The sequence below is a fragment of the Petaurus breviceps genome, unplaced genomic scaffold (genome assembly GCF_028583685.1).
Source record: "Petaurus breviceps papuanus isolate PSGF00001 unplaced genomic scaffold, PetGlider_PUasm1.0 90881, whole genome shotgun sequence".
NCBI lineage: Eukaryota > Metazoa > Chordata > Mammalia > Diprotodontia > Petauridae > Petaurus > Petaurus breviceps.
Window position 1 is genome coordinate 16,455,398 of NW_027187369.1, and position 24,828 is coordinate 16,480,225.

The 24,828-nt window shown below is 39.8% G+C and overlaps 1 long non-coding RNA gene and 1 pseudogene across 1 annotated transcript in view; one reads left to right on the top strand and one right to left on the bottom strand.

Annotated features, from left to right (window-relative positions):
• LOC138150623 (uncharacterized) overlaps nucleotides 1-24,828 on the top strand; it is a 198,771-nt gene that overhangs the window by 25,118 nt on the left and 148,825 nt on the right. The gene's annotated exons all lie outside the window — the stretch shown is intronic.
• On the bottom strand, nucleotides 17,913-19,185 carry LOC138150621 (rab GDP dissociation inhibitor beta pseudogene; annotated as a pseudogene).

The following is a 24,828-nucleotide window of genomic DNA, read 5'->3' on the forward strand; positions in this document are numbered from 1 at the left end:
GTGCCTAGGAATTTCCTTTTTGAGATCTTTTTCAAGAGTTTATAGGTGAATTGTTTCAATGTCTGTTTTGCCCTCTGGTTCTAGAATATAAGGGCAATTTTCCTTGAGAATTTCTTAAAAGATGATTTCTAGGTTCTCTTTTTGATCATGGCTTAGAGATAGTCTAATAATTTTTAAATTATCTTTCCTGGATCTATTTTCCAGGTCAGTGGTTTTTCCAGTGAGATATTTCATATTGCCTTCTATTTTTTTTGTTTGTTTGGATCTGTTTGATAATATCTTGATTTCTCATGAAGTCATTAGCTTCCATTTGCTCCAGTCTAATTTTGAAGGAATTATTCTCTTCAGTGAGTTTTTGAAATTCCTTTTCCATCTGGGCAATTTGACTTTTTAAGGTATTCTCCTCATTGGCTTTTTGGGCCTCTTTTGTCATTTGAGTTAGTCTATTTTTTTAAATGCTTTATTAACTTCTGATTTACATTATTTGTTTCTGCCCAATTTTGAGTTACAAATTTTCTCCCCGTTTTTCCTCCACCCATCCCCCCAAAACAGCAGTCCCACAGGATATCCCCACCTTCAATATGCTCTCTCCCATATTTTCTCCCATACCCGTTTTGACTTTTCCAGTGGATCTCTATGCCTCAGTACCTGTATATCTTATTTCTTAATTCCATTTAAGATGGTATTAATAATAGTATATATATATATATGTATATATATATATATACATAAACACACACACAGATATATATTTGATTTTAAAACTTTCAATTCCAGATTCATTCCCTTCCCCCCCTACCACTCACCCCCACTGGGAAGACAAGCAGTTCAATATAGGTTGTACATGTGCGGCTAATGCAAAACAATAACATAGTAGATATATTGTAAAAGAATGACTATATTTCCCTCCCTCCTGTCCCACCTCCCACTTGTTCTATTCTCTACTCCCTTTTCAAAAGTGGGTGCTTCCAACTTCCCTCCCCCCCAGCCTGCCCTCCCTTCCATCATCCCCTCTCTCATCCCCTTCCCCCCTATTTTCCTTGAGGGTGAGATCCCCTATTTCGTGTGTATTTCACTCCCTCCTCAAGCCAGATGCAATGGGAATAAGGTTGACCCATTCCCTTTTGCCTTCCTATTCTTCCCCTCCATTGTAACCACATTCCTTTGACTCTTCTGTATGAGAGAGTTTACCCCAATCTGTCTTTCCCCATCTCCTCTCACCTCTTAATTTCACCTTTTAAGTATCATCCCTTCCTGTTAAATTGGTCCTGTGCCCTCTATCTATGTATACCTATAAACATATATACACACATTCACATATATATTCATATGTCCATATACCCTCATATATATATATATATATATTTCTAATTCCTTCAAATACTGAGAAAAGTTTCATAAGTTACAATTATTGTTTTTCCATGTAGGAATGTTAATAGTTCAATTTTGATAAGTTCCTTATGATTTCTTTTCCCTGTTTACCTTGTCATGCTTCTCTTGCTTCTTGTATCTGAATGTCAAATTTTCTATTCAACTCTGGTTTTTTCAGCAAGAATAGTTGAAAGTCCACTATTCCACTGAATGACCATATTTTCCCCTGAAACATGATACTCAGTTTTGCTGGGTAGGTGACTCTTGATTTTAATCCCAGCTCTCTTGACCTGTGGAATATCATATTCCAAGCCCTTCGATCCCTCAGGGTAGAAGCTGCCAGATCCTGGGTTATCCTGATTGTGTTTCCACAATATTCAAATTGTTTCTTCCTGGCTGCTTGTAATATTCTCTCCTTAATCTGGGAATTCCGGAACCTGGCTATAATATTCCTAGGAGTTTTCTTTTGGGGATCTTTTGCAGGAGGTGATTGGTGGATTCTTTCAACCTCTATTTTGCCCTCAGGTACTAAAACATCAGGGCAGTTTTCTTTGAGAACTTCCTGGAGGATGATTTCTAGGTTCTTACTTTGGTCATGGCTTTCAGGTAGTTCAATAATTTTAAAATTATCTCTCCTGGATCTACTTTCCAGGTCAGTGGTTTTTCCCATGAGATATTTCACATTGCCTTCTATTCTTTCATTTGTTTGGATCTGTTTAACAGCATCTTGATTTCTCATAAAATCATTAGCTTCCATTTGCTCCAATCTAATTCTGAAGCAATGATTCTCCTCATTGAGCTTTTGAGATTCATTTTCCATCTGGCAAAATCGACTTTTTAAGGCATTCTTCTCCTCATTGCCTTTTTGGGCCTCCTTTGCCATTTGAGTCAGTCTGTTTTTTAAGGTATTATTTTCTTCAGTCAGGCTGTTGACTCTCATTTCATAATTTTCTTGCATTGTTTTCATTTCTCTTCCCAATTTTTCCTCCACTTCCCTTATCTGCTTCTTAAGGTCCTCTATGGCCTGTAACCAGCTTATATTTTCCTTTGAAGCTTTTGGTGCAGGAGTTCTGACTTCACTGTTTTCCTCCTGTTCCATGCCTTGCTCCTTCTTGTCCCCCAAATAGGAGTGTAATGTTGGAATCTTCTGTCTGCTTTGTTTCCTTTGCCTGCTCATTTTGCCACTCAATTATTTGACTTTTGGGCTTTTTGCCACAGTAGGACTCTGCCACCAGACAGGGGAGTTTTCGTCCCAAATGCTGGGGTTTTCTCAGCTGCCAGAGGTATTAGATGGGTGGCCTCTCTGAGGTCTCCACATGCTCTGGCAAGGTGGACACACACCCCAGGACCTCCACCCTAGACTGCAATCCAGATCCAAGCAGGTTAAAGCAAGAGCGATTACCCCTCAGACTGGTGCTTGGTCCCGCTACACTCTGCAGGCCAGGAGCTGAAGCCCCCAAGTGGGGCTGGCTGGCTGTGCTGGTGTCTCTCTCAGCGGTTTCTCGCCCTGGGGCTAAAAGCCACGCACTGCCACTTACTGGGTCCCAAAGTCCAGACTGCACTGGCCTCTCACCTTGTCCTTTGCATCTATGTATTGATAAATCTGGAAACGGCCACAGCTGCTGCTGATCTGGAGTCCCTCTGGCTGGTGGCTGGTCAGGCACACCCTGGGGCTAAAACCTGGGCGTGGGGCTGGGTTCGGCTCCCAGAGCACTGTGCTGGCCAATTCCTGCCAGCCTGCCGGGCTGTCCTCAGTGGGAGGTTAGCTTCTCTGTGTCATTTTGTGGGTTCTGCAGCTCCAAAGGTTGTTTAGCGTCCCCTTTTTACACGGATTGGGGAAGGTGGGCCCTGGAGCCGCAGGAAGGTCGTGCTTCTACTCTTGCCATCTTGGCTCCGCCCCTGAGTTAGTCTATTTTTCAAGGTGTTATTTTCGTCAATATATTTTTCGGTCTTCTTTAGCAGGCTATTGACTTGCTTTTCATGATTTTCTTGCATCATTCTGATTTCTCTTCCCAGTTTTTCCTCCCCTTCTCTTACTTGATTTTCAAAATCCTTCTTGAGCACCTCCGTGGGCTGTAAGCAGTTCATATTTTTCTTGGAGGCTTTTGATGCAGGAGTTTTGCCTTTGTTGACTTCTTCTGGTTCCATGTTTTGGTCCTTTTTGTCCCCCCTAAAAAGAATTCTATGGTCTGATTGTGCTTCCTCTGCTTGCTCATATTGCCAGGCAATTACTTTACTTTTGAGCTCTTTGCTCTGCTTCCAGAGTAGAGAGTTTTGTCCCAAATCTCTGGGGTTTTTGCAAATATTGTCAGAGGTCTGAGGAGGGTGCCCTCTCTTCACCCACCACAAGCTCTGGCACAACGGCTTTTCTCACCCCAGGTCCTCCGCCAAAAACAGAAACCCAGATCCAAGCAGGTCAAAGCAAGAGTGATTACCCTCTGAATGGTCGCTTGGTCCCCCTATGATCTGCAGGCCAGGAGCTCCAGAGGAAGCCATGCAGTAGCAGCTACAGCCACCACTCCTCCGCCACCTCTCAACCCGGGGGGAAGTGGTCAGACCGCCTCATTCTGTTACCCAGTTCCAACAGAATTCCCCACTGACCTTTTACTTTCTCTTTGGTGTTTATGACTGGAAACCACCACAGCAACTGGTGATTCACTTTCCTGAAGTCTGCTCCAACTGTTCAGGGCCATCTTGGGCTTGGCGCAGCTCACACCTGACTGTGCTCAGCTCCCAGCTTGGTGCAATAGACCTTTCCTATTAGCCTGCCATGCTGGCTTCAGTGGACATTTGTTTCTCCCTGTCACTTTGTGGGTTCTGTAGCTCTAAAATTTCTTCAGTCATATTTTATAGGTATTGGAGATGGTTGTGGCCGGAGCTCACAGAATTTCCTGTTTCTACTCCACCATCTTGGTTCTGCCCCTGTCTTCCTAATTTTCCAATACTGTAAGGAGCACCATCATCCTCCCAGCCACCCAGACTTGAAAACTATGTGATATCTTTGACTTTTTACCCTCTCCCCTACCACCTACCATATCCAGTTTCTTCCTGTGTAGCACCTATTATATCCAATCTCTTGCCAAGACCTGTCAATTCTCCCTTTGTAGCATCTTTTTTAGTCCCTTTCTCTCCTCTGGCCCTTCCATCACCTCAATTCAGGCCCTTATGACCTCATGCCTCGAGTATTACAATAGACTTTTGGTTAGTCTCCCTGCCTCACATCTTTCCCTACTCCAGTTCATCCTCTGCTTGGCTGTCAAATTTGTCTTCCTACAGCCCAAGTCTGATGATGTGTAATGCCAAGCAAAGGCAACTTCCCAAGGTTCAAAAGACCAGTATATGTGCTGTCCATTTTATTCAGTGAAAAATTAAGAACAGAGAAAATCAAAATATAGCATAATTCAAAATACAGCATTCACCAAGTGTAATTCAATCAAGTACTACTCCACCCCTAGGCTGTACATTCATCTAGTCAATCACAAAGCCCATCTTCTCAAATGGAGATTAGTTTCCAATCATAAGTAAAGTACTTTTCAATTTGTTCAATCACAGAGCACAAAAAAGTCAAAAGTTTCCCACCCTTGGATTACAACTGAATAGGCCATCTACCCCAGAGTTACAACAAGCTTAAGCACAGCATTTAATACCCAAAGACAGGTCTTTTCTTCATCTTGACACTAGGCAAGTTCTCAGCAATCTTTGTTCCTGGGGAGACAAAGCTTAGCAAGGCCACAAGATACATTGCCAGTGTCTTCATTAATTCATCCCCTGTCTGCAGAACAGTCCTAGAACCCCTGAAAACATTAGCAAAACCCTCTCCCAGGATTTCTGTAAACATACAACAAGAAAATTCTTCTTCAGGGCTTCTGAACCAACAGAAAGGTTCCCAGACCCCTGCAACAACAGCACTGTCCTTCACCAGTGGACAGTATTCACTCTGTCTGCAGGACAGTCTCCAGACCCCTGAAACAACAGCACTGCCCTTCACCAGTGGACAGTATTCACTCTCTGTCTGCAGGACAGTCTCAGGAGCTCTGAACCAACAGCAAGGTTCTAGGACCTCTGCAACAATAGCACTGCCCTGACATTACATGATGTCACTCCCCCTATTCAATAGTGGGCTCCCTATCACTTTTAGGTTCAAATATGAAATCATCTGTTTGGTATTCAAAGCCTTTCACAAACTGCTTCCTTTTATCTTTCTAGTCTTCATGGACCTCCTTGCTGTTTCAGTAGCTGTCCTCCATGCCTGGAGTACATCTCTACTTCTTAACTTCCTGGCTTCTTTCAGTTCTCAACTAAAGGCCAACCTTCAACAAGAAACCTTTCCTAGTTACCCCTAATCCTAGTATCTCCCCTCTGAGATTATCTCTGATTTATCCTGCCTATATCTTGGTTGTGCATAGTTGTTTGAATGTTGTATAGCCCATTAGACTATATGCTTCTTAAGAACTTTCCCAAACATTTTAGCACAGTGCCTGGTATGTAGTAGGAGCTTAATAAATGTAAGCTTCTTGAGATCAAGCACTGCTCTGTTATTATGTTTGTATCCCCAGAACCTAGAACAATGCTTGGCACGTAGTTTGTACTCAATAAATGTTTTTTGAATTAACTTTAATTAAATGAAGCAATTTCTAGAACTTATGAACTGTTTTAAAAATAGTAACTATAAATTAAAAATATATATATATTTGTTTATTTTCAGTTCCAAAGGTTGCCTTTCCCCCATGCATTGAGTAAGGCAAGTAATAGTAACCATAAATTCTTAATAAACATAAGAATAATATACTCAAATTCCCTAATAATTAGAAAAAATGCAAATCAAGACAAACAGTATATCACTTCATACCCAGAAGAATGACAAAATATTTTCCCCAAATGATAAGAAGTCAGTGTCTGCAGTACTCCCAACAGTTTTCAGTGTCACAGTACCCTGTTACAAATGCTTAAAAAAACAATATGAGTCTCAAATACAAATTTTATGCCACAAATCTGCTCATGCCTTTAGACCCCATAATTCCATTGCTAGGAGTGTATCTTAAGAATATTATAAAAAGAAGTAAAGGTCTTTATTTGTAAGTGTAAAATCTGTAAGCAGCCTATGTGTTCCACATTTCAGGAATGTCTGAATACATTACAAGTAATATTATCAATAACCAATCACTTAATTAAGTACGTATGTGCCAGGCAATATACCAAGTACTAGGGATACTATTCTACCAACCTGTTCTAGTGACATGAATATTAAATAGCATAAAGTCTACTTGTGGTCTTGATTTTATGTTTTAGAATACTGTTTCTTATATATAAGGCATGTTTAGTAGCTGAATTTTTCAATTGTTGTTGCCTGTGGAATACCCATGATGTTATAATAGGAATAATTTTTTTCATTATGAATATGCTGCCCTGTATTTATAATGTGTTTCAATCTGTGTTTCCAAATGCCAGTTTGATTATTCAAAGTATTGTTAGTTTTGAGGTGGGTGGAGCTATGGGGCAATTGAAAAACATAAAACTGATAGTGGTGATTATTAGATCCTAATTTGGTTTTAAAATGTTGGAGAACTATTTCCCAATTATCATCCTCTGGCCTGAGATTGGTAGGTATGAGTTTGCTTTCTACTTGTTTGGGCTGACCATATAGTTTAGTTGTTTGGCAACTGATTTTATATCTTGGGAACTCATGTTTGTGGGGAGAGGAGGAAAGGAATATATCAAGTACTGATTCTATATTGGCCCTTCTTCCTGAAGCATTTTTTTTTTTGGCTTTTTGGAGGGCAGTTGGGGTTAAGTGACTTGCCCAAGGTCACACGGCTAATAAGTGTTAAGCATCTGAGGTCGGATTTGAACTCAGGTCCTCCTGACTCCAGGGCTCTGTTCTACTCACTGTGCCACCTAGCCACCCCTTAAGTCATTTTTGACTCTTTAATAGGTATTAAGAGGAAGTGTGTCATTGTGGAGAGAGAGCTAGTTTCAAATTCAGAGTGACCCAGCATTTCATAGGATCTTGGATTTAGAGTCAGAAGAGACCTTGGAGATCTTTTTTTTTGAAATAACTTCAATTCAGAGAAAGAAACCAAAGGCTGTAGGGGTGAGGTGATTTGCCCAAGGTCTTAAAGTAGCATGCTGGGATTCTATAAATCATGAATACCTTTAGAAGTGAAAGGGACCTCTGCAGTCAACTCATTCAGCCCTTACATTTTACAGCTGAGAAAACTGGGGGAGAGCTAAGATGACTTGCCAGAGTCTCATGGCTAGCAGAGCCTGAGGCCTCTAACTCCCTGTTGCCAATCTCCCACTGTGCCTTCCATTCTCACAGTCCAGCTGGGACTCTTCAACTCAACTCAACTCCAATTCACCAAACATTTGCTAAATGCTTACTGTGTGCAAGGCTTTATGCTAGGTGCTGGGTATACAAACATAAACATCACATTCTTTGTCCTCAAGGAACTTAAGCCTCTGAGCAGGGGGATTCTAATATACATAAGTAAGCATTATACAAGGCATCAAGTCAAGGGGGCAAAGGAGGGATCTAGGTAAAATGTCCTCAGAAAATTGAGGACTTTTAGTCAAAATGCCCAAGGTCCTCACTTTTCTAGTAGGATTGCATAAACTAGAGCTCACAGGAACCTTAGGCAACATCTATCCCACCTCCCTCATTTTTTACAGAAGAAGAAACTGAAGAATCAGAGAGGTTGAGTGATTTGCCCATGGCTACCCAGTTTGTTGCATATGTGAGATACTGACTCAATCTTCTCTCCACTGTGCCATGTCCTTCAAAGCTCTTGACTCTAGATTCCTACATATCTTACAAAACCACAAACTAATCAATGAAGAAGAGGATAATAAATGTAACCCAGACAGTGGGGAAAATATTTCTTCAATATTTATCTGAGGAACATCCTATTTTTCTGGCAGTCCTAGCATTTGCAATATGTTTCAAATGAATGGGTAATCCTAGGTAAATTTCTTTGCTTTCCCAACAGATTTTTGCTTCGGGTTGTTTCTTTTTGATGTGAGAAAAGCAGCTCCTAGGAACTCTTTTTCTTGTCCTTATGCTGAGCTGTGGGTTCGAGAGAATTTTATGTTTCCTTGTACAAAGAGCTGTTGGGTATATGCCCTGCAATTTTCCCATCCCTCCTCTTTCCAGCCTGAAGATTTCATAAGCAATTTCTTTTAAAATACCAGAAATAAATAAGGTCAAAGAAGTAGACCCAAGTAAAATACATCATAGATAATTATGCAAGTATCACATTCCACCCAAATCTAAAGGAGAAAAGATGATTCATATGACTCTCGAAGGGAAGGAGAAAATGTCATATTTCAATATGGGCATAAAAATAGGAATAATTTGTCTAAAAAGCAGTAATAAGTGGGAGTACGTTCTTGGGAACTTATTTGTTCTGAATCAAGTAACATTAGTGCTAGGATAAGCCTTGGAATGTGTCCTATGGAGACTCCCACTGTCCCAGGTATTCCTTACTCTTAACATACTGAGCACTTTTTGTCATGATGACTACATCTAGACATTGGTAGTGACAAGTATGGAGGTGGGGATAATAGGCTGTAGGTACTACAGATATTGTTATCCCAGTTTTGATGCTGAGGAAACTGAGACCTAGAGAATTTAAGCAACTAGTCCAGGGTCACGTAGCTAGGGAGTGTCAGAAGCAAGATTAGAATCCAGGTCTTCTTGAATGCAAGTCCCATGTTCTACATACTGTGACACACAGTTATATTCATTCTGTCTTTGTGCCAGCCTTCAATATGTTTATCCTTCTTTTTTTGGTGTAAATGGCATAATAAGTTCTCAAGGTCTTCCCTAAATATATAATCCAAAGACGTTTCTAGTATTTGTAAATTTTTATATTGGGCAGAATTTAGGGCTGTCTATCTTTATTTATTGATTATTTTTCCCAACTAATAGAGTAGATTGTCCAGAATAACAGGTAACTAACAAAGCATTTATATTTGACTTTGGAAGCATTGTTGATCTTGCCATTTTCTTACTTGAGAACGAGTCTGAAGGTCAAGGAAAGCATGTAATAATTGAATATCTAAACTCATGCAGATTTTAGAAGTCCACAATTTCATTCTAGGGTGAGGGCTCCAGTTATACATGGAGTTTAACTGAAAAGTACCCTTCCCGAATATAAACCCAAGTCCATAGAGAGTGAGTGCTGGGCAGCCAATTGTAACTTTTGCAATGTTTTAAATGGAAATTTTGTATTAAGGTTCAAATGTAATACAACTTAGAATTTTTTAGGAATATAGGAGAAAAGAAAACTTTGAGTCTTTATCATCACATTGAGAAGGATGTTATTTTACAATGCAAATCAGTTTATATACACTATACAACTTTCTTTCTCTTTGACTCCTGGGCCCACCATTTCAACAGTAATCCTCAGTTTGGGCATGATGTACAATTTGAAGAGAGATTCTGTTGCAGAATAAATTTAATTTTCCCTCTCACTTTTGCAAATAGAAGATGACTATCCAGGCTTCAAGCCACTTGAAGCTTGTGAACCACAAGAGTCATGGCTATTTTAGATAAAGACCACAGAACCTGATTTTCCTGTTAATCCCATCATTTATTATCAGTATAATAACAACCCCCTACCTTAAACATTTTTCATCTTAGTTTCTTCATCTGTCAAATGGGAATAAAAATTCCTAACTCCTGCCCTGCCTACATTAAAGAGTGGCTGAGGATCAAATAACAATGCATGATAGCACTTTGCAACCTATACACATCAGTAGCTATTGACATTTAGTCTGAATTACCAGGTTAATGACTTGCTAAGGCTTTTTTTTCCTCTCCTATGTGCTATTTGCTGCTCATCAGTGACTTCATAAAAAGGTGAGCTGAGGCAGAAGGAAGGACTGAAGGTCAAAATGGTCATTTTTATTACTTTAGGGCAGCTGTGGGTGAAGTTTTAGTATCTTGCTTTTCTATCTGTATCTCCATTGCTTAGCACAGTGTTTTGAACATAGTAAACACCTAATACATACTTCATTTATTCATTCACTTCATTTTTGTTTGATATGAACCCCCTTCACACATTTCATTCTGGTTAAATTGGCTTACCGGGCTTTTCTCCACATATAATACTCCATTTCTCACCTTTGAGCATCTGTTTTTAGTGCCTGGAATGCATTTTTATCTTCACATCTTCCTCCCAGAATCATCAGTTTCCTTCCTGGCATATCAGCTCATATGCCACCTTCATTGGGAAGCATTTCCTGATCTCTGTAGTTTTTCCTGCTTTCTCCCTCGTCCTCAGATAATCATGTATATACTTACCTGTGTACATGTCTTATCCCCTAGTAGAATGTAGGGCTTGTTCTGTTTTGATCTTTGTCTACCAGTGCCTACACATAGTAATTGCTTAATATATGCTTGCCAAAGTCAATTAAGTGACCAGAGAATAACAAGGAGGACCTTTTTTTTTAGCATGTTAGTATAGACATTTACCTAAGCAAAGAGAGAAAGTATAGAAACTCTTTTCAAACCTGGTAAGCCCTGAGCCACTGTTTTTTTGCCCAGTCATTTAGGTTTTAGTCCCATTCATAAGTCACTTTGAAATGGCTGTCCTAATCACCCTCTGCAGAATTGGACCTTACATCTCTACCATATTTACTAAAATGTTCACTGTTGCCTTCTTTGTACCATTGACTTCATGTGAACCCCTGCAGCCCATTTAAAAACTCTTTCCATGACTAATGGCTATCACTTAAGTTCATGTTATTAACCTAATTAGGCCAGATGTTTCTAGTGCTGTTCTAGGGAGTTTTCTGGTAATTTATAATGACTTCAGGTACTGTGGTCCAACTTCATGTTGAACTGGATTTTTTGACCCATTCTAATACCTGCTGCTCATATCCAACCACTTTTTTGAATTTCGACTTCTCTTTGTGGATATACTGAATTTGTGAAAGGTGGCTTTTTAGAGAGAATTTCTTTCCAGCAAGTTAGCTGCATAATTGCAAGGTTACTTAGAATAGCCCAGCTTGGTGGCCCCTGTCTGTTCCTTTGTTAAATCCTGGGTGAACTATATGCTGTCAGTTTCTGATTAATAGTTCTATTTTCTCCTCACTGTATTTGAGGAATTCCCAGTTCCAAGGTAATTTGTGGGGGGAATATATCTCACTTTTTAAGGCCTTTCCTCAAGGTTATTGATATTTCCGTTCTCTAAGTCCTCTTTCCTTACCCTATTGGAGTCTGAGTCTTAGTGTTCTCTCCAAAGATGATTGAATCCCCACAAGGAATGGACCAATTCCTAGACTAGTGAATGGCCAAAGTGAGTCCTTCTATCTAGTGTTTAATTAGGTTATCTTTAAGCTTTTGTTTTAAATACTTTTATCATTTTGTTTATAAAATTATATCTTTTGTGAGTCACTTGCTTTAGGGAGAAAGTATAAGAAAATAATAATTTGCTAAAATATAGCATAAGGTATTTACTTCTTAGGTCAAAATTTAATTTCTTCATTTATGTTCATTGGCCCAGTTTCATTTATTTTAAGTTCTTAAGGGAACAAACCTCTTCTCTATTTCCAAAAAGGATTTTTTTTCCTCCCTTGTTTTTGAGTTACTTATACATTATTTTACTCACTAAATAAGGATCTAGTTATAATGCAGAAATGAATTCACACCACTGCCATCCTTATATAATTGCATTTTCTTTGTCCTGCTATCCCGTGTATGCTTTTGGTATGAGACAGAGCTTTCAGCTTTTCTATGGCCAAGGAGATGAAACAGGACTCATGTGGCCTTGGGAGAAGAATTGCTTTGCTGACAAGTGATGACACTTAGGTGCAAGCCATAGAATATTAGAGCTGACACAGACCTCAGAGGTGATCTATTCTAAAGTCCTCATTTTACAGGTGAGAAGACTGAGACCGAGGGAAGGAGACGATGCTAACCTTCATTTTTCTGTGATTTTACTGACTCCTGATATGAAAGAAGATATAAGACCAAATTGAAAAGAATGTAGTTCCTTGTTAGTGGAAAGCAAGATAGGGACATGGAAAGAATATGGACTTGGGAGTCTTAGCACCTGGGTATAGATTCAGCTTGTTCACTCACTAGCTGGGTAAACTTAGAGAAGTCATTAAACTTCTCCGATTCAGTGTCTTTTATCTATGAAGTGGGGATACTATTGGACAGCTACTCTCATGTGCCAGTTGCTAAGGGTAACCTCTTGTGATCCTTCTTATTTTTTTGTGCTTCCTCTCCTGCTTTACATTACCTTGTTTTTCTTATCTGTTTATATGTCATACCTTCACCCCACCTAATTAGAATGAAAACTCCTAGAGAAAAGGGAACTAATGGAGGTTGAAGCAAGATGGAGAAAGAAAGGCAGGGACTGCCTGAGCTCTTGCAGATTTCTCTCCAAACAACTTTAAATAACATCTCAAAATGAATTCTGGTGTGGCAGAACCTATAAGAAAACGAGGAGATTATTGTGCTATAAGAAATGAGGAGCCCTCAGACACTTGACACACTTACTAGCCGTGTGACCTTGGGCAAGTCACTTAACCCCAATTGCCCTCTGAAAAAAAGCAAAAAAAAAAAAAGAAATGAGGAGCAGACGGACTTCATAATAACCTGGAGAGACTTATATAAACTGATGCTGAGTGAGGAGATCAGAACCAGGGGAATTTTGTACACAATTACAGACACATCATATATGTGATCACTGACTTTGATAGACTGGGCTCCTCTCAGCAATGCAAGGTTATAAGACAACTCCAAAAGAGTCATGATGAAAAGGGTTATTCACATCCAGAGAAAGAATCTGAATGCAGATTGAAGCAAACTACTTGCTCTCTCTCTCTTGTTTTGTTTTATTCCTTCTTTTCATTGTTTATTCCATTGATTATAATCCTTCTTCATAACTTGACTCATGTTTAATGTGAAGGTATCTGTAGAACCTATATCGAATTACATGCCACCATGGCAGGGAAGGGGGAGGAGAGAGAGGGGGAGAAAATTTGGAACTCAAGGGATTGTGGAACTGAATGTTGTAAACTAAAGTAAAAGAAAGAAAGAAAAAAAAGAGAAAAATTAAAAAAAAAGAAAATGAGGTGAAACAATTTTTCAGCTCAAGAAAACTTAAAAGTTAAGCCGGAAATGACTATCACACCAACGTAAGAGTGGAATGCAGTCCAGATGAGGAAACACCTGGGCAAGACTGAAGTAGGTCCTACCTTAGCAAGCTAGCAACAGGCCTTAAGGGCAACTGGATCTGCAGCAGTGGCTTCTGGAGCTTTAAGCACACAGATGGTAAGGGGTTTGAACAACTTATCAGAAGGAGATTATAGGGTCTCTTTGCTGGCACTGGGTTTAAGACTTGGAGAGATAGTAGCATAAATAAGGGGGGAAATAGGATGTAAGGAAATACATAGTAATCATAGCTGTGAAAAAAATTACAGCAAGTTTCTCTGCTAAGGGCGTCATTTCTAAAGTATATAGAAGACTGAGTCCAATTTATAAAAATAAGAACCATACCCCAACTGATAAATGGTCAAAGGATACGAATAGGCAGTTTTCAGAAGAAGAAATCAGAGCAATCTATGGTCATATAAAAAATGCTCTAAATCACTGTTGACTAGAGAAATGCAAATTAAAACAACTTTGAAGTATACCCCAATACCTATCAGATTATCTAACATGACAGAAAAAGAAAATGACAAATTTTAGAGGGTTGTGGGAAGATTCAGACACTAATGCATTGTTGATAGAGTTTCCTCATATATCCTTAGGTGTCACAGTGAACCTGGAATAATCTGGGATTGAATCCTGCCTCTGACACTAACAGCTATCATATAAAGTAATATCACCTCACCATAGGGGTCCAGAAAAGGAAGGAAATCTTCCCTTCAGCTGAATCCAACAGTTTAAGGTATGTTCAGTGTCACTGTCACTGAACGTTCACCCATTAGCTGCAAGGTGTCAAACAAGCCCAGAAACCAAGCCAAGAATGGTCCCTTTAGTGTTTCCTCATCGCTAAAACAGGGATAATAATATCTGTAGTTGCTTACCTCGTGGAGTCTTGGGACGGTCAAATAATCATAACATTCATGAGGGAATTTGTAGGGCTTGAAGCCCTGGCCCTCTTCACTATACCATCTCACTAGATGAGTTCATCAGCTCCCACAGATTCAACTATCATCTTTTCTAAAATGATTCTCAGATCTATTTATCTATCTCTAACATTGCTCTTAACAGGCAACCTTCCATCATTAATTACTTATTGGACATCACAAAGTGGATGTTCTGCTGGCATCTTCAAATTCACACTTCCAAAACAGAACTCATTATCTTTCCCTCAAACCGTTTAGTCTTCCAAACTTCCTGTTACTATGAAGGGTACTGTCATTCTCCCAGTCACCCAGGCCTGAAACCTCAGTGTCACTTTCAACTCTTCACTGTTTCTCCCCTCCATTTAGCCAATCTGTTGCCAAGTCTGGGTTGATTCTTTTTTAAGATGTCTCTCATATGTGTCCCTGTGAGTGGAGACTCATAGGCATCACCCTGATATAGGCCTTCATCATCTAATGCCTAAATAATATTGCAATAGCTTTCTGAATGGTTTCTCTGCATCTACTCTCTCCCCACTCTACAGTCAATCCTATGCTCAGCTGCCAAAGTGACCTTTCTAAAATGCAGGTCTGACTATGCCATTTGCTACTCAGTCAATTCCCTTCAGGTAACCCTATGAATCTATAGCAATTAGTTTCATCAGTAGAGAGTATTTCTTCAGTTACCCACAATAATCAAATCACAGGTCAAGACTGCCTCTGTCTCTCTGTATGTATGGATATGGATATAGATGTATGTATGCACACATACACACATATACACACACCTTTAACTGGCAAATAAAGAGGCCCCTCATACTGACTATACTTTCTTCTAGACATAACTGATACATAAATATTAAGAGACTAACTAAAAGATGAAAGGATAGTAGCTTTAGTGCTGAAAGAACCCCAGGCCAACTAGTCCAACTCTCTCATTTAACAGATGAAGAAAATGAGGCCCAGAAAAATGCTATGACTTGCCCAAGGTAGGACAATACTGACAGGGCCATGATTCAAATGCTAGTTTTCCAATGTTCTTTCTCCATTGCAACATGAAGTCTCCAATGCAATTATGTCACATTGATTAATAACAATTCCTCACATTTTAGTCAATTCTAGTGTTGTATGTGTGTATTTAATAAGTGTATTGCCTAGTTACATTAGACAGCACATGATAAAGATCCAGACAGTAGGTATTTCTGTTTGAATACTGACAAACTACCAATCCCACAAGTTATGACTTAAGTTCCTCCTTTTCTTTGGATCTAGCTTAGGTCCTCCACTCCTTGTTATCTAGTTTAATGTTCACAATCACCTTACAATCAATGTGGGGCAGATAGTATGCCCACTTTTCAAAGGTGAACCCACTAGTTAAGTGATTTGCTTACTTACTAGCCAGTAAGTACCACAGCTTGAGTTTAAGTCTTTTAATTTCTCTTTAAAATGCATCCCCCTAAGTCCTACTTGAGAATAATAGGGGGCAGCTAGATGGTGCCCTGAATAGATCACTGGCCCTGGAGTCAGGAGGACCTGAGTTCAAATCCGGTCTCAGTCATTTAACACAAACAACTAGCTGTGTGACCTTGGGCAAGTCACTTAACACCAATTGTCTTACCTTCCCCTCTCCAAAAAAAGAGAGAGAGAATAATAGTAATAATAACTCACATTGATAACAGAGCTTTTTAAAGAGCTGAAAAGCTTGCCCAGTCACAAGAAAATAAGTGTCCCTAAGGAAGAATTTGAAACCAGATCTTCCTAATATGTAGTACATATTCTTTTCATACTCTAGACCATAAAGGCTATTTGGAAGGTTTATATATTCATGGTCCCCTTATTTCAGATTTCAAGTGATTTAATACCACAGCAGAAAGACAAAATTTTGCTGTTACAAACTGATCATCTAAAAGAACTTGATAAATCACCTCACATCATGGAATTCCTGAATTCTAAATACAGCTAACTGAAGTAATGCACTGAAATATATCTTGTATGTTAATGTAAAGCAAGGATTTTTTTTTTACTGGCTTTGATTAAAGAACTATTATTTGCTTTTTTCATTTTTTACAAGTTGTCAGCCTAGAATGTTTTATTACTAATAGGAACCATATTAAGTTTAAGAGTGTGGAAAGATGCCTGGTTTTCTTTCAAATCACTAGAAATACCTTAAAAGATGAATTTGCTGTCAATAACTCATAGTTCATCAAATTTGAGTTAAGCAATTATCATTTACAAAAGGTAAATATTTTCACCATAGGAGAGATAACTCTCTTCCCCTATATGCTAGGAATGTAGAAAAGCAAAAAACAAAAACAAAAAAAAAAAACCGACCATGAAACTGATCTAGTAACATGTGAGATTCTGCTTCCTAGGAATACTTCACATGACCTGGTAATGTTGTGAAAGGACTGAAGTGGATCATTATTCTTCTCAACATCATTAAGACAGTTGTAGTTTGGGAACCTTTGAACAAAATTCTTATTTAAAAAAAAATCAACTCTGGCATTTAGAACATTAGGTATAAAATGCTACTTAACAATAAGAGTATGACAAATGTGATGGGAAATTGGTAAAAGGGTGGTTATAAAAGATCCCACTACCATGATGGAATTCCCAGTGGGCTACTCAGGTAGTGAGATCTGAGTTTGAAACGTGATGAACAATTCTAAGAACACTACTAGTATAACTAAATAATTTCAATCATATCAGCTGTTTTAAAGGATCATAGACTGTCATCTGAGCTAAAGGGACCTCTTAAGGGAAGAGCTAGAGGTGATTTAGCGAATCTTCTTATTTTAAAGCTGAGGAGAGTCCCAGAAAGAGGAAGGGAACAAGTGCCCAAGCCCCGAGGGATTTAAACTCTGAGACCAGTGGCATTTTTTAAGGGGGGGGTAATAGGAAAAAAAAGGATATAGTTAAGTTGAACAAGATACATGAGTAATCTGAACATATTGAACACCATTCCACCTTTAATAATATGACTTTTTTAGAGGTAGAAATTAATTACTGGTTGAGTATTACTTCAATCTTTCAAAGATGTGATAAAGAATCATTATCCCCATATACATGAGGAACTGGAAGGCTGAAAGACTGACATGTTTCAGTAGAGGAATTTGAACATACAGTCTTCCACACTCTTTACCCACTATATAAATGAATAGAATATAAGATTCTCTTTTACTATAAGGCAGAATTCAACAAGTTGTGAAAAAGATTTCACACACTTTGGGGCAGGATTGGGACTAGGTATCCCTTCTAAGAGACTGGGGGTTGGGGAGATGGGAAGTTGAACGATAGTAATAGTTCACTACAACTCTTGAAAGATAAGAAGCAAAGTACTTCACACAATAGATTTTCATGATCTCCCTGGGGAGATGCTTTATTTCTCAGATACCCAAATTGCTCCTATTTCCTAGCACGGTTTTAATTTTCTCCCCCCTAAGATGGTCTAGAGTGTTTCAGTCAAATTTCAGTTCAGATCCTGTCATCTTTCTATGGATCTCCTTTATGTCGTTGCAGGCACTCTCAAAGTGAACGTGGCATCGTAACTAGTTGTTATGAAAATCTGACTTTTGATCCCCAAGTCATTAGGCACGTAGAGGTCACTTGTGAAAAAGAATTTTTGCTCAATGGGCTCCAGGAGCTCCAGAGCCAACTGGATTTCTTTTTCCGGGTCTTTACTCTCCACAGCTGTGCTCACTATGGTAATGTATTTGCCCTGTGCGGCCACACAGTGTACGTAAGAAGTGAGGAAGATATAGATGTCCGATCTGCGGTTTGTCTGGGAGGAAGGGATAATAATGAGTCCCGAGCTGGCCCCGTTGGTGTTTCTAATGGGGTGCCCAAGAAAGCAGATGGCCCTGATGACCTGGCCGACCTTGTGCACACGGTCTGGTGCATAGCTGGGGTCGCAAATGAGTTGTTTGCACCTTGAAATCCGACCCTCTGACCTGATGCCCACCACTTGGCCATCCCTGACGAGTATCTCGTCTACTGGTTTGTTCATTAAGAAAACTCCCCCTTGGCTGGAGGTCAGCCGGCCAAAGGCCTGTACCAGCTCTCCGATTCCAAAACGTGGGTAGAGGTAAGGGCTCTTTCCATTTTTGGCCAGCGATGATGTGTAGAGTTGGATTTTCTCCAATGTCTCAAAGCAAGGGTGGTCCAGATAGCTGTTGGTATGACTTAGGGCCAGGGCATGTCCGGCAAAGTCAGTCACATCTTGGCCTAAACCAAATCTCTGGAATAGATTTTTAACGGTCATCTTCCGGTATGTGCCGGGGTCCTGTTCGTCAAATTTAAGGGCGTAAATGAAAAACTTGCTTCTCAAAGAGTCCCATCAACCCAGAGGCCAGGGCCTCAGTCTCATTCGAGGGCACTTTGTAAATCCGGTTTCTCTTGTACAGGAAGCCGCTGGCGTCCACCACGTGGAAGTCCAGGAAGGGCAGCGCATCCAAGTGGGTCAGGATTTTCATCAGCTGTCCGCTGGCCATGAGGAACTTAGGTAGCAGGTCCACCTTCCAGGTGTGTCCTTGGCCCATGGTGGCAGGGGGCGAACCACGCACGTTGAAGTGGCGGTAGGCACGTTCAGTGGACTCAGCGAGGCGCTGTGCCCACCGTGCTGGGGCTGCGGTCCACGTGAAGCACCTTCTTTCTGAGTGAGGCCAGGAGGCTTCCGAGGGCACACTCTTTAAGCCCGGTGCCAAGGATGATGACATCATAGTCTTTATTCATGGCAGAGCAGAGGTGGGGCTGGGGAATTAGAAGACCACTAGGTGCAGCAAGAACCGGACAATGCTAAGGAGCAATCGAATGTAGGGGAGGAAGAAGAGGAAGAGAAGGAAGAGAAGAAAGAGGAGGAAGAGAAGGATGGCCAGGATTGTGTGGGAGATGATAAGGAAGACGAGGAGGACGAGCACTACAATGAATCCGAGGAATTCTAGGAAGGTACGGAGAGGAGACATTGTGGAGGGATGATGAAGAGGAGGAGGAGGAGGAGGAGGAGGACGACGACGACGACGAGGTGGTGGCGATGCAAGTGGTGCCCAGGAGGGAAGAACAGCTGGGGTTGGCAGGCAGGGAGAGGAGCGGCTGGCAGAGGAGCAGCAGGACCCGGCAGATTAACAGGGCTAGGAGAAGGGAGGAAAGCAGTGAGGGGACAAAGAAGACTAAGATTTAGATGAACACTAGGGCGGAGATGGAGGCAAAGGCTGAAGAGAAAATGGAGGAAGAGATGATGAAGATGGAGGCGGAGGTGGAAGAGAAGCTGATGGCGCCAGAGCCGGAAGTGGAAGCGAAGCTTACGGAGCCGAAGTCCGAGGATGGAGCCGGAGCCAGAGCCGGAGGTGGAAGTGCAGAGTTTGGAGCCGATGGCAACAGAAGGGCAGGCGAAGGCTGAAGCCGCTAGAGGAGTGAAGCCGAAGGCTGAAGCCGTGTGGAGGAGTGAAGCTTAGCTGCAGCGATCTCAAGAGACGGCTACTGAGAGAGAGCGAGCTGGCATAGGGCGTACTCACGCCAGGAGGAGAAACCCAATGGAGAGAGAGGGCCCCTGAGGCAGCCTATAAAGCGCCCGTCGCCAAGGACACGCCCGGTTGCTAGGCCCGTCACAAGGCCCAGAATTATGCTGCGCTCCTGCAAGGTCCAATGGGGAAGAGGCTGCCTGTTGCCAAGGGGCGCTGAGCAGTTGCTATGGGCTGTAACCACTGGGGAAGTGCACAGGGGGAAGCTGAATAAAAGTTTCTAACTGATTATTGGAAACAATGTCCTCCCTGCAGCAGCTGCCCTCCTCAGCTGGATGGCAGCGTCCATCCCTCCTCAGTTTTCTGCGTCCTTTCTGAGTCTTAGCGCTGCGGAGACTGCTTCAGCAATGTCTTATTATTTTTTTTGGACAGAAAAATACTAGAGGGCTTATTTTCAGGGGAGGGCTTATTTTAATGAACATTGACAGCAATTTTAATAAACAGATAAATGTGAACAAAAAAATGTACCTTTATTCAATAATGAATTCAATAAAGAACAGGATGACGCGCTCACTGCTGCAGCTCTGATTGGATGCAGCTCGGAGCGCGGCGTGCGTTTCACGGGGGGGGGGGGGGGGATGGTGTAGCGCAGGGGATCACCTTCACTACAGTAGCAATCTCAATAGGGCTTATTTTAGAGGAATCTTACACAGTAAGGGGAGGGCTTATTTTCGGGATAGGTCTTATTATCGGGGAAACACGGTAGTTGCTCCAGCACACCCCTGTATTGGTAGTGGTCTGTAAGTGTTTGAAGGGCTCTTACTTGCAAGAGGGATTATTCTTGTTTTGGTGGAGTTCAGAGGGCAAACCTAGAAGCAATAGCTAGAAAGTATAGGGAGGGAAATTGGGGCTTATTGGAAACTAGAGATATCTCCAAGTGGAATGACAGGCTCTTAAGGTAGTAAGGTCACTGGTTTCCCTGCCCTGTTTCCCTGCTGATGCTCTTCAAGCAAAGACTGTGTAAGTATTTGTCAGCAATGTTGTAGAGGCGATCCTTATTCAGTTTGGATTCTAAATCTAAGATTCTATGATTTTGTGGTGAGTGGCACTGAGTGCCTGGCACTTTATCTGCACTTAGGTGTCTTTGAATTTTGCTTCCTAAGCCCTGGGAGAATAGATACTTGTTCTTTTCTCTACTCACTATAAAATACTCACCACACTGAGAGTATTGAACAAATGGGCATTTTTGTCATCTCCATTTTCATCAATAATAGGGTTCAGCATAGCATGAAGTCATTAATAATCTACATTACATATCTTCTTCCAAGAAAGAGTCCCCTCCCTGGCAAGAACTGGGATATATTTTATTCCTTATCTTACCTTTCAGAATCCTATTATCTGTGCCCATATTTCTATTACCAAAATTATTCTAATCCTAAAATGCTTAGCACTGTGTCCATATCTAATCTGGGACTGAATCAGACTTTATTGTAGATGTGTATTCTCACAGTAATTTCTAATGTGGGTTAAAATGTAAATATTACTTTGCTTCCAATAATTATGCCAGTCATATCCCATGCTGCAACTAGCCAGACACATCTCCTGCCTCTGGCTACATGCTGATTAATTTAATAAATCATTTATTGTCTTTGAAAGTGGTTTGAGAGCAGGGACAGCAGAACTTGTTTCCATACAGAAGACTTGGACCTAAACAGTGGCACCGAGCCTTGCCAGAAGAGAACAATTACAGGCTTGGGTTTGGTAGTGCTATGGTATGAATTTGTAAAATTATTCTAGTGTATTTAAAACTGGATCTAAGGTGTTTTCATCTCTGGCTAGAACTTGACATGGAATCTTTTATTTTAACAGCTATTTCATTTCATGAGGTTTTGCTAAAATAACTCTTCAGCCATCTTAGAGGGAAAATAGCTATAGGAGCTTTTCTCTTTCTATTTCACATGGATATATACCCCAAACTCCCAGTTTCTTTTCTTGTTAACATGCTTAATGTTTAGCTTAGATTAGCAGCAAAGTAAGAAAACACTGATATATGTAATAATAATAGTAATAACCGCTCCCATTTCTGAAGTTTATGAAGACTTGAAAAATGCTTTCCTTAAAATAATAATAATAAGTTAATATTTCCATAGCCCTTTAAGGTTTGCAAAGTGCTTTACAAATACTGTCATCTCATTTGAATTTCATAACAATCCTTTTAAGTAGGTGCTGTTATTACTCCATTTTATAGATGAGGAAATTGAGCTTCATAGAAATCAAGTGATTTGCACTAAATCACAGAGCTGGAAAGTGTCAAGACAGTAACTGACATTGTGAAATGCATATTTCATTAGGGAGTATAATTGTGATTTCAATCAAGGGATACGCATTTCACCAATCATCCAACTTATTGAACATTTAATAATTGTAGCTGACATTTTCTTTACATACATGGTCTCAGTAGATCTTTACAATGACCTGTTGAGATAGGTACTGTGAATATTATTATATTCATTTTTTAGAGGAAGAAACAGTCTAAGAGAGGCAACTGATTCTGCCCTAAGTCACTGTTAAATGGCAGAGTCCAGACTTAAACCCCGATCTTCTGACTCCAAATCAAATTACCTCTTATACAAGGAACAAGGTTTATGTGCTATATGAGATGCGTGTGTGTGTGTGGGGGGGGTGGTGGTGGTGGTGGTGGTAGAGTGGGCTTTGGAGAAGAATAATATACAGAGCACATAGACACAATTTTGTGTTTCCATAGACTTATGGGGATGGTTTCCAAGTACAGTTAGTTCTGTGTCCCATTGACAAGAGTAATTACATTTCTCTGTTCCATTTCCATATTTGTAATAAGTTGATTTGTAATTAAGTTGTAATTAATTTGTAATTAAGTTGAACATTAAGGTGGCAATACTAAACGTAGAGGTAAAGTACAAAAAATTTGACTATTGAAAGATCTTTTAAAAAACCATTTTAATGATATTTTGTATTTTTACATCACTCAGATTTCTCTCAGTATAAGAATTTTTTCAAACAGTAGATCAGTACAGCTAAAAAAGTCTGAAAATATGTGTAGTCCAACCCTCATGGACCTGTTACCTCTGCAAAGAGGTTGGGGGTAGTCTTCCCATCTCTTGACTTTCAAATTATTTATTTATTCAAATTCTTTATTCTTTATAATTTTTATAATGTTAATTTAAAATTGTGTGTTTTTGTGGTTGTCCTTCCCATTTACATCGTTGTGGTCTTTGTTCATATTGTTTTCTTGGCTTTGCTTACTTCAACCAACAACAGTTCATATAAGTATTTCCATTGTTCTCTGTGTTCATCATATTCATTGGTTCTTAAAGCACAATAATATTTCATTATTCACATACCATGATTTCTTTAGCCATTCCCCAGATGATGGATATATCCTTTGTTTCCAGTTCTCTGCTATCTCAAAAAATGCTGTCATAAATATTTTGGTGTATATAGTTCAGTTGGAGATGTGAGACTGGAAGTCAGCAGAGAGATTGGTACAGAATATGTAGATTGAGAATCATCAGCATTTGAGGTGGTGATTAAATTCATGGCAGCTGATAAGATCACCAAGTGAAGTAGTTTAGCAGGAGCAGAGAAGAGGGCCCAGGACAGGATTAGCCTTTTCTACTGTTAATTATTTGGGTTGTTACCTTATTAGGTTTTTTGGTGTATGGGCCTGAAGAGACAGCTACAGTTATTTTACCTTTTGCATATCATTTTTATTTTGGGTAGTTTTGAGAATTCTGGAGTATTGAAGAAAATGTCTAGTTTTTCATATTGTTAGTCATGTGATCTGGAAGCTGACTATATGGAAAGTTAATGGAATTAGCTGTTTTAAAAAACTGAAATGAGAGGCCATTTCTCTTCACACTATGAACAGCAAGTATATTCTGTGTTACAAATGTTCTGTATCAGAGGACATAGTTTTACAACATGGTTTTGATATTTATCAACTGTATACAAGTCCCTTTTCTTCTCTCAGCTTTACTTTGCTCCTTTGTAAAATTAAAGGGTTTTTTTTACCAAGCTCTTGTTCTAGTTTGTTTTTTCCAGCTTCAAATCCTCAATATTGTAAAAAAAAAAGGTATTAATTAATACTATCTAACTTATAGGGTAATTAAGTTAAAAACTATACCTATGATAGATATATAAGTGCCTTGACAGTAAAAGCACTATATAAATAAATGTAAGACATATTGATTACGTTCAATACGTTGGTGATTCTAAGTATTTTAAATTCAGTTAGGAAATCATTACTATAACTTTAGGTTTTAGTAGTCCTTGAAGATATGGAGATGGTATCTGGTTGCCTTCTCTCTATTTCCAAGCAGGATTATTAAAACTATTCCAGATAGGTTTTTTTTTAAAGATTTTTCTTTTTGCTTTTTGGAAATAGGAAGATAGGGCAACTGGGATTAAGTGACTTATCCAAGGTCACACAGCTAGTTTTGTGTTAAGTGTCTGAGGCCGAATTTGAATTCAGGTCCTTCTGACTCCAAGGCTGGTACTGTATTCACTGTGCCACCTAGCTGACCCCCAGATAGTTTTTAAATGTCTTCAGTTCAAGTACCTTTTTTGGTCTATTTGTTTATCCACTTTGTTTATCTAGAGTGGGTGTTCATACTGATCTCTTTCACATTGTGCATTTCACTGAAGATCCCTTTTTAGTGTTTTAGTACTGAAAGTAATGAGAAAAGAATCATCTGTAAATAGGAACATTTGGAGAACCTTGAGACCAAGAGGGAATCTTTTCATTTGGACTTTATATGATGCTGGCAAACTCCTTAGGAGTATAAGTCTTTGCTTTTCACTCCAATTTCAATACTCTTGGACAGAGTGATCATCATTGTCACAGGTACCATAGTGCTATGTTGTTATTTTTCAGTTACTT